The sequence below is a fragment of the Podarcis muralis genome, chromosome 2, assembly GCF_964188315.1.
Source record: "Podarcis muralis chromosome 2, rPodMur119.hap1.1, whole genome shotgun sequence".
Lineage (NCBI taxonomy): Eukaryota > Metazoa > Chordata > Lepidosauria > Squamata > Lacertidae > Podarcis > Podarcis muralis.
The window spans coordinates 76,917,479-76,928,172 of record NC_135656.1 but is presented as its reverse complement, the minus strand read 5'-3'; positions in this window follow the sequence as shown (position 1 = coordinate 76,928,172).

The window sequence follows — 10,694 nt, the reverse complement described above, 5'->3', positions numbered from 1 at the left end:
AAAGTGTGGCACTTACTGTAACAACTTCATGGTGAGTTGGCCTGAATATAAGCCTCACCTTTTCTCCAAATTCCGACCATGAAAAGTTAAAAGTGCGGCTTATATTCGTGACCTTACGGTATGTAGCCATAAGTGCAGGGCAAAGTGGTGCCCGCCCCGTGCGTAGTCCCCTGTCCTCTCCCCCAAGGCTGGGAAGGGAGAGCAAGGAAGGGGGAAGGCCACTGGCAAACACAGCGCAGCTCCACCCCCTCCCCCAGTATGCAGCCAGGAACAGCAAGGAATGGAGTGGCTTATATTCAGGTATTTTTTCTTCCCCCTGCCCTCCAATTTTAAAGGTGCGGCTTATATTCGGGTACGGCTTATATAATATATTCGGGCCAATACAGTATTTTTATAGGAAAAAAGCACTGCTTATGCCAACCCTTTCCTAATCAATCCTCAATACTCTGTTGTTTTATATCCTAACAGTTAGGCGAACACTTAGGCAATGACTAAATAAAATACTTTATTTCCCTTCTCATTCACTGCTCCTGCTGTTGGCAATCTGCCTCCTATGTGACAGCATCTTCTTGTGGCTCCGTGGTTTATTTTTTCTCATGGCTGTGAAATCTGCCCCTCAAAAGTGTCCTGGGTTGTTTTGTTTGCATGTTATTTCCCCCCTGCTGCTTACCAGGATCTGCCTGCCCATGCCATGCACCTCTCTGCTTGCTGCTGCTCTGCCTGTCTACATGCCTGCCCACTTTGCTGCTTTGCAAATCAGCCCTGCATCACTCAGGAGACGCATCTCAGTGCCTGCCAGGCAAGGGTGTCATCTGTTTTTTTCTGCCTGGAGACAGTTGTGCCTCCAGGGAACTGTTTTTCAAAACCGTCATAGAAGTGAAAGGCCAAACACAGAAGAATTAAGTACTCAACAGTCTTTTTTAAAAAGAAATAAACTTTTTTGACGATGGATAGCATAAAACCCCCTGAAGCTACAACTCTGAAATTTGGCAGTCTGAATCCCCTGTTGCAGGGGCTAGCAGGCCTGTAAAATTTTCATGCCCCTACGTGGGGGAAAATAAAAAATAAAAATGGCCATTTTACTTTGAAAACATAAAAAAATAAAGGTGATTAACATGAGAACACCTGGAACTACCTGTCTGAAATTTGGAACAGTTAATCCACTCTATAGGGGCTACCATATCTGCAGATTCCATTTGTGATAAAATGAGAAAGCTGGGACTGCTTTGGCTTTCCACTGGAAATCAATGGGATTTTTGGAGATCTGTATTTTCTGGGGCACAATCTGGATTGGGCATGATCTGGATCAGTAAATCAGGGCCATAAATCGGGTTGGGTGGGCATCCACAGCCAATATTAATGCTCGTCTTTACTGCTGTGCCCCAAAACTTGTTAGTGTAAGGAGCCATCTCATATAAGGAAACAAAGGTTAATGCAATAAAAACAAATTCAAATTACATTGCTCCTGGAAATGATAAGCTGGCTCAAATTTCATGCAACCTGTGCAATGCAATGAGAGTGATTTATCCTCTGATTAAGAAATATATTCCTTCATGCCTGAGCTATCTTGTCTTTCATGGTGAAGACTGAAACTTGCAAAGTTTTTCAAATTTAAATAATGGCAACAACAAAAAAAGAATTTAATTTTGTTATGGTTTGGGATGAATTAATCCTGTCCTGACTGATCTGAAAGATCATAGAATCATAGAACTGTATAGCTGGAAGGGATACTGAGGGTCATCTAGTCTAAGGTTACCAGATTTTTTTTCAATGAATCCAGGGACACTTTTCAACTTCAATGGATTTTGTATGGGGACTGATTTGTAAGTTTAGGGACTGTCCCCAGGAAACAGGGACGTCTGGGAGCCTTAATCTAGTCCAACTATGCTCACAGCCAACTTGAGTAACCAACCTTTAACAAGTTAGATATCTGCTGCATATCTATGTATTATCCTGGAGTTTAAATTGTTTTGAAACCCTTCTGTCTTCTGATTTGTTGGTAAGACAGCCCATCTTCTCTCTTCCCATTGGCAGTTGTAGGGGTAGCAACAATATCATGTCCAGGCTTCATGTTGTGGGGCAGAACCTCAGTTTGTTAAGCATTTTGTTATGTACTGAGTTGAATAGGATCCAAAATGCAGCAGTCTGATTGGTCCTAGAACAATAGGATCCAAAATGCAGCATGATTGGTCCTAGAACAATGCAGCAGTATGATTGGTCTTCAGGAGCCACCCAATCCAGCTCCAGATGGAAGTGAATCCACAACCTGATTGGCCTACAGGAGAATTCCGGAATTAGCCAATCATGTGCAGCCCATTGTGTAAATAATGTATATAAAGCAGATACTTTGGGGAAACTTCCATTCCTTCTCACCACTATGAGCTGAATAAAGGGCATGAAATCCACTGTCGACTCTGAGTATATTTCACATTTTTATTGATTTACTTGATTGGGGGGGCAGCTGCCCCCTTGCCTCCACTTGGCTATGCCCATGGGGTGGTATCAGAGGCAGATTTAGGGGAGTGCAGCCAATTCAGTTGCACTGGGCACAGAACCTCAGAGGCACTGTTGGGGATGCCACAGCTATGATTTAGAATGGAGGGTACCGCTGAAATTTGAGACCCCAAGGCCATCACTGGTGGTGTGCAACAGTATAGATGGGCCAGTGATCTGACTTGGTATTATGGTAGTTTTCTATGTTCCTGTATAGTCCCTTTTCTTCTAACAGCTATAGGAATTCTATTTCAACCCAAGTTGTGTGTATGTAAGCAGACAATTGCCATTCTAATGTTCTCAATGCATGAAGATAAAGGCATGTCTGAGGAACTGAGTGGCCTCTATAGCTTTGATGTACACATGTTTAAGTATTCATGAAACCTAAATAATATCTTCACCCCATATTTATTGGACCATTCATTTAGCTCACATTCAAAGTCTCTTGAAATCATGAGTTTTGTTTAAAATAGCCAAACACACTTTTAGCCCCCATCTGCTTGATTTTTGAATTCTTGATAGATCTCAGCATGGAACAGTTAAAATAATTGGGTTGAAGATTGCTGGAACCTCTCTAGTTAGTTAGTTAATTAATTAATCAATCAAGTAGGTGTGAAATGCTTGACTTATAGAAGAGCCAGAGTGATTGGGATAATTGTGAATTACAGGGTCGAAAGCTAAAAAGAAGTTTTGTGGGAATCTTAATAATAATGTTTAATAAAATGCAGATGAGGGGGCATGACTTTTTGTGCCCATGGATTTGTGGCTGAGGAAAATGCAAAGTTAACTCATGATGTAGAATAAAGCTGCTTCTGGAAAACTGAAATTGAAAGAAGATGCTAGATTTCAGATCTGGCAAGTGTGAAAATATATAATTGAGATACACTGTAGCTTAATATATGTAAGCAACTAGTGTCCCTTTCAGTGTGTTTTCTTTAGTATGCCCAAACTATATTTGAAACAGTCAATATTTTCCTTATACTTTACTTTAAACATGAAAGATACTTACAGTGGTACCTCGGGTTAAGAACTTAATTAGTTCTGGAGGTCCATTCTTAACCTGAAATTGTTCTTAACCTGAGGTACCACTTTAGCTAATGGGGCCTCCTGCTGCTGCCGCACAATTTCTGTTCTCATCCTGAAGCAAAGTTCGTAACCCGAGGTACTATTTCTGGGTTAGCGGAGTCTGTAACCTGAAGCGTCTGTAACCTGAAGCGTCTGTAACCTGAGGTGGTACTGTATATGCAAGCTAGTACATTGTATTATAAGATTCACGCTAAATACCAATGTGAGCTTAAAGTGGAAACAGATCACCAACATGATTATAAAAGTTTCTCCAGCTGGTTCTCTTTTAGAAATGCAAGATGTTGAATTATATATGTGCCAATTTTGCATTTGAATTATAACCATATTTCTGATTTCTAAGGAGTGCTGACCTTCCTATAATGAAAACTGTGGCTAATAAGGTTTTGCAATAGTATTTCATACATAACAGATATTTGACCAACTGCTTTCCCTTTTAACAGCAGAAGTATTAATCATAGAACCACAGAATTGTAGATTTGGAAGGGACCCCGAGGGCCATCTAGTCCAACCCCCTCCAATGCAGGAATCTCAGCTAAAGCACCCTTGACCATCCAACCTCTGCTTAAAAACCTCAAAAGAAGGAGAGTGCACCTCCTCCTGAGGGAGTCTGTTTCACTGTTGAGCAGCTCTTACTGTCAGAAAGTTCTTCCTGATGTTTAGAATTTAAGTAATAATAATAATAATAATAATAATAATAATAATAATAATAATAATAATAATAATAATTTATTTTTTATACCCCTCCCATCTGGCTGAGTTTCCCCAGCCACTCTGGGCGGCTCCCAATCAAGTATTAAAAACGATACAGCGTTAAATATTAAAAACTTCCCTGAACAGGGCTGCCTTCAGATGTCTTTTAAAGATAGAATAGCTACTTATTTCCTTCACATCTGAAGGGAGGGTGTTCCACAGGGCAGGCGCCACTACCGAGAAGGCCCTCTGTCTGGTTCCCTGTAACCTTACTTCTCGCAATGAGGGAACCACCAGAAGGCCCTCGGCGCTGGATCTCAGTGTCCGGGCTGAGCGATGGGGGTGCTAGCAAAACGATTGTGAACATGTCTCCCTAGTGTTTTTAAATCTATTGGTGAAGCACTGTTCAGGGTTCCATCTTTTGTGGCTGTACGATTCCAACCCATTCACTAGGAGCAGGGCCTTTTCAGTTGTTGCCTTCTGTATTGTAGAATGCCCTCATCCAGGTTCATTTGACCATACCTTACTTCTGGAGACAGCTAAAAGTATGTTTATCCTGCAGGCTTTTAAAAACAGACACGCAAAAGGCTCCTGCTTACTGATAGCCACTGAGGATCAAACTAGCAGCTGTTATTGTTGAATTGTTTCCAGCTTCGCTAAGATTTATTTCCTTGAATTGATTGTACCCGCTTTTAATGTTGTGAACTGCTTTATAAATTATAAAACTTTATACAAACATGGTAAATAAATTACAGTTCCAAGACAATTCAAAAAATGCACATTGTTCTGGAAACAGATGTGCAAGTAGTCCATTCTAAACATATTTTTGACCAAATAAAGACTGCTAAAATCCTTACCAAAATTCTAGCAATTTTCCCCCCAACAGATGGTCGACATGATTTTGCATGAACTACCATCAGTTTCCCCTTATTCAGGCATGGAAGACCAAACCTATCCATTCTTAAGGAAATCAGCCCTGAGTGCTCACTGGAAGGACAGATCGTGAAGCTGAGGCTCCAATACTTTGGCCACCTCATGAGAAGAGAAGACTCCCTGGGAAAGACCCTGATGTTGGGAAAGATGGAGGGCACAAGGAGAAGGGGACGACAGAGGACGAGATGGTTGGACAGTGTTCTCGAAGCTACCAGCATGAGTTTGACCAAACTGCCGGAGGCAGTGGAAGACAGGAGTGCCTGGCGTGCTCTGGTCCATGGGGTCACGAAGAGTCGGACACGACTAAACGACTAAACAACAACAACAACAAAGTCATAAAGGGGCAGCATGAGTAAAGAAGTGTTGTTGGGTTGTGTCTGTTCTTCTGTTAGCTCCACTCCTCCCATCATGCTTCTTCTGGTTTCCCCATAGTTTTGTTGTTGTTTTCATTGCCATCATCACTGATTTATTAATCACCTAAACAACTGTCTCAATGTGATCTAATTAAAAATAATTAAAAACACTAAAAACAGCAAGTACATTTAAAAATAAGGCTAAACTTCTAGTAAAGTAGATACTTGTGGTAAAAGTCCATTTATCTAGCTAGGAAAGCCTGTTTGAACAAAAAATGTCCTCAATTATTTTGGGAAAGTGCAGATAGCAGGCTGGCCACACTAAAAGCCCTGCTTCAAATTGCTACAGAGGAGGCTTATGTGATCTTTGAAACGTGCAGGAGAAACCAGCCTGCTATCTGCAGTGATCTATTGGGTGCAGAATGGACAAGGTGGTCTTTTAAGTAATCTAGCACTGAGCTTATAAGTTAGTACCCACACTTTGAAGCCATTGGGAGCAATCATTAGGAGTTTCTGAGGAAGGCGTCATCAGTACACTAATGATACCTGTCAGGGGCTCAGGAGCAGAGGCACAGGCGAGAGAGGAAATGGAGAGCGAAGGGGAAGAATCTGAGGGCAGCGGAGGGGAGAATGACAGTGACCCGAGAGATTCCATGAGCCTCTCCAGCGAATCAGAAGATTCCCAGAAGGGAGCGCCGATGGTCAGGGCAAGGGGGGTCCCAGGGGGGACGCACCAGAAGCAAGGGGCCAGCGGGGACTCCCAAAGCAGCAGCTGGAGATCAGGACCAGCTTCCCCACCAGAGCGTAGCGGGGGGGAAGAGTCCCATGTGTCAGGGCCAGCGTCTCCTCCAGCAGGGAGAGAAGATGAGTCAGGACTGACCACGCCTCTATCGGAGAGTGGGGGAACGGAGGGGAGGTCAGATCCAGCTAGCCCCCCCGAAGGGGGAAGCAGTGACAAGAGCAGTGTAACGATCAGGAGGAAGGTGACCGGCTGGGCGCGCGCGCGAAGTTCAAATGTACAGGCGCGCGGGACAGCAGAAAACCCAGATTGGGAACCAGGTCCTAAAGCCCGCCGGAGGCAGGGGGAAGACTCAGGGGACTCAGCGTCAGAAGAGTCTAGGAAGGGGAAGACCCCAGCGGACAGGCGGACCCAGAGGAGGAAAGAGCAGAGGAAGAGGTGGAGCAAGGCTAGAGTCTTAAACTGGTGTCTGGGGGGAGGAGACTCAGACGGAGCTTCGGCGGTCTAGAGTTTGAGACGTAGAGCTGCACGCCGCGGCTGTGAAAGCGAAACTGAGCTTCAATAAAGACTGTTTTATATAACCACGAACTGGCGTTGGTCCTTTGTGAGCTGGGACCTAGGGCAGCTCTGACAATACCCAACTCTATTTCTCTGTAATATCTGAACTGGGAATGGCTGAGAAGGCCCTAGACTGTTGGATGGATGCAATTGTGGGCTTGATGAGGGCTAATTCTGTTCTGTGACCTTATAACAGTGTTGTTTGGGAACTTGATTGTCTGAATGGTTTTAGGAAAGAAGAAGGCCCTGATGTTCATGCATTCTCTTATTTGGCATTTCCCCCCATCTTCTCTGTTCTAAAAACTTGCAGATCTGGCTGAAATTCTAGTAAGACGCGACAAGAGTAGGAATCATTAGTCATCTGCACTCTCTTTCCTTGCCATATTGGGTAACATCTAACACATGGGTGGGGAACATCTTTTAAATGTTGCTGAATTCCAACTCCCAATAGCGCTACCCAACATGGCCAATATTCAGTGTGAGTTTAGTCCATCTGACCTGTTCACAGATGAGCCACTTCTACTTACTGGAAAGGGGCGGGACGAGGTGATGAGGAGGTCACTGTGGTGCAATTGCTCTAGTGGAGCCAATTCACAGATGCTCATATGAACTAGGGATGGACAAATCTGTCAATTTCAGTTTCTCCGTTTCTTCTTTTCCCAGTCTTATGTTCAGTTCCCCACATTTCCACATCTGTTTGCATTTCTTCCAAAAAAAAAGTCCACATGAATTTTCATCAGCAAATTTATTCTAATATACACAGTTTTGTCTAATAAACACGTTTGGGGGGGGAAAATTATTTTCTCTAATTTATGCATTTTTATGTACTCTTTACACTAGCATATGTATATTCCCCCCCCCCCCCACATTACTGCCCTGATAGATAGGCACTCTGATGCAAGATGCAAGGCATGTCATCCTGACTAGCTACTCTATAAAACTTTTCTTTTAAAATAACAGCGGGTTTATTCTGAATGTCATTTTATTGTTGTTGTTTCTTATGCCATCTTGTTATGTATGATAGGAGTTACAGAAATATTACCAATCAACCAATGGCTGAAAGGCATGTCTTGAATAATTGAGCATCCTTTGACCTGCAGGAGGATAGAGAACCATCATACATAAACTAGATATCCAAATGGATGGTTCTGCTGGCAGCAAATATAACTCTAATTTAAACTACAGGTACAGGCTGAGATTCTCTGAGAGCTTTGATGCTTGTTCCAATTTGCTATCACTCATTCTGAAGCAGTGGAGAGCCCTTTGCCTTGTCTCCATGGTCGCAGGCCAGAGATCTGCCAGGTTGGGACAAGAACAGGCCTCGTCTACCTCTTGTTTAGCAGACAATGTTTACTTAAATTTCCCAACAACTCCAAACACAGCTATTTCCCCCTCAATACATTATAAAAGGAGGCCTCCTGGTCCTGAACCTTGTGGCATTTAAAAAGTATAAGATGAACCAAAATCTATTGCTTCTCATTCAATGTGCTAGTTCATCACTATAGTGATCGTACCTTTCCTGGTTCTACAGTTGGCTAAAGAATTAAAATGTCAAGGGCTTTTATTACATATAAATATTTCCCCCCAAACCAATAAAATTAAAGGTTCATTTAATCTCTTGTACCTCAAAATAATTCAGCTGCGGAAAGCCCAGTATGGACAGATATCTCTCAGAGGATTTGTCTGAACTGAGAAAATAGAAAATATGTTTCCTCACGAAACTGTTTTTACCATGAGCAGCCTCCATGCCTTTTGCAGCCTTGAAACTATTTCTGAAGCCAGCGGGCATGTAGAACAAATATCAAGAGGATAGAAGAGGTACGTGCACAGCAACACATTAAATCAGAGATGCCCAGAATGGCCCACCCGAGATACGGGAAAGCCAATGACCAATCTATTATATGTGAGCACAACCATTGTCTGAAGACTTAATTTCTGAATCACTGGAACACTTGGCAGCAGAACCAATAGGGGACCTTCACTGTTGGATACGAAAACAAAATAGGTTGCTAAACAACTGATAAGTGAAATTCTTCTCTGTAATTTTATAAATAAACACTTTATCAAAATAAATCATCTGCACTTGTTAGACTGAGGTTTGTAGGGCTGCAGGAACATAGAGTGTTGCCTCATGTAAGTATATGGATCCTGAAGCCACGGCTGTCACTTGATGGCATCACTGGCACCACAATTTGCCTGTTCCCCACCTTATGTCCCAGCTGCACACCATCATGCTACCCAACTGGGATCTGGATTGTCTTTGCCTGATAGCTTGGCTGTATTTTATTTCTTTTACTGGCAACACAAAGACATGTGTCTTCCCTTCTGCTTCGTTTGGATGCTGTTAAATGTTCTGTTGCTTTTCATATGAAATGATGATTCATAATCAGTGTTGGCTTGCTTGGCATGAATCTCCAGTCTGTGTTTCAGAAAGAAGCGGCTTAATAGGTTATATTTCCTGATGTGTCAAAACCCTATTGTTGAAGGGGGAAACTGTTGTGGGGGGGGGGATGTTTGCAAAGTTACTTAGATAGTGCAAAGTTCAGACAGAAAAGTCCTGATAAGAGTTTAGTGAGGAAACTGAACAAAATCAGAGTATAATTTGAGAATGTTTATCTCAGTTCAGGCCTTGTATATAGCAAAAAGACATTCAACCAAACATACTGTTACAGATTTCGGGTACCAGAGTTTATGGGTGTAAAGGCACTCATCATTAGGGTTAGTAAATATTAGGAATAGTTTTTTGTCTTTTTCCCCCCTTTAGGTATATAAACTTTGTATATAAACTTTGTATACATGCTGAAAATTATATTATAATAAGCCTTGTGATGTTTACCAATGTAACATAAGAACGTTAATAAATAAATAAATCTCAAAAAAAGAAGAAGAAGAGGAATTACTAGATGCTTGGAGACTTCACCTGGGTGAGAGATAGCTTTTCAGTGTAAAAAATACATGTCCTGCGTTGGGGGTGGAGTCATTAAGCAAGACAAAGGTTCTGGTGGCCCATCAAAGGAAGATTATTGGGTCTGTGAAACACATGTTGCCATGGTAATGCGGACACGATGTCACACAGGAAAAAACGTTCTTTTAAAAAACATAGGTCTGGAGAAGGGTGTGTGTGTGTGAGCAGACACACGAGGAGGTGTTGTGATTTGCAAGGTGTGCTGGAAGTCAACAAGGAGGAAGTAGGGGGAACTCCATGTGGGACTGGCTGTAGGAGGCTGTACCAAGACTCTTGGGGCTGTGACTGGCATCTGCTTTGGACTCAAGGTCACTGAGGCTATGAGGGGAGCAATGAGAGACACTTTTGGGGCATAATGTTCTGTGCCCCCTCCACTGAAGGCTTTAGGTGTAAATACGTGTAAAATAAACATCCTTCTTAAATACACTAGTCTATGCTATGCCTCTGTTTCCCAACAAAAACACAACCCTGGGTGAGTGCCTGGAACCTCCTGGAATTTTGCCACCACTTGGCGGCGAATGGGGGTGGAACACAACCTTTGTTGCAATACCAAGGAAAGCTCCCTCAGGACAGCTACAGGGTGGGAAATAACACACCGCAAGGGTTTCAATAGCTGCAGTTTCATAGTTATATCACTCCAAATGAGGAAGAAATATGACATAGAACTTAACATAATTTGAAAAATTAACACAAGAACATGAAGAAAGGAAAGGATTATGAATTAAAATTTACAATATTGCTTTGAATATTGATGGAATGATGAAAGATAAATTCAGAAAAAAATCAGAATTTTGATTGCTGAACCAATATACTTTTAAAAGGAGCAGCTTTGTCTTTCTGTTATACTGTTAATGGAAATAATTATGAAGGGTTACAA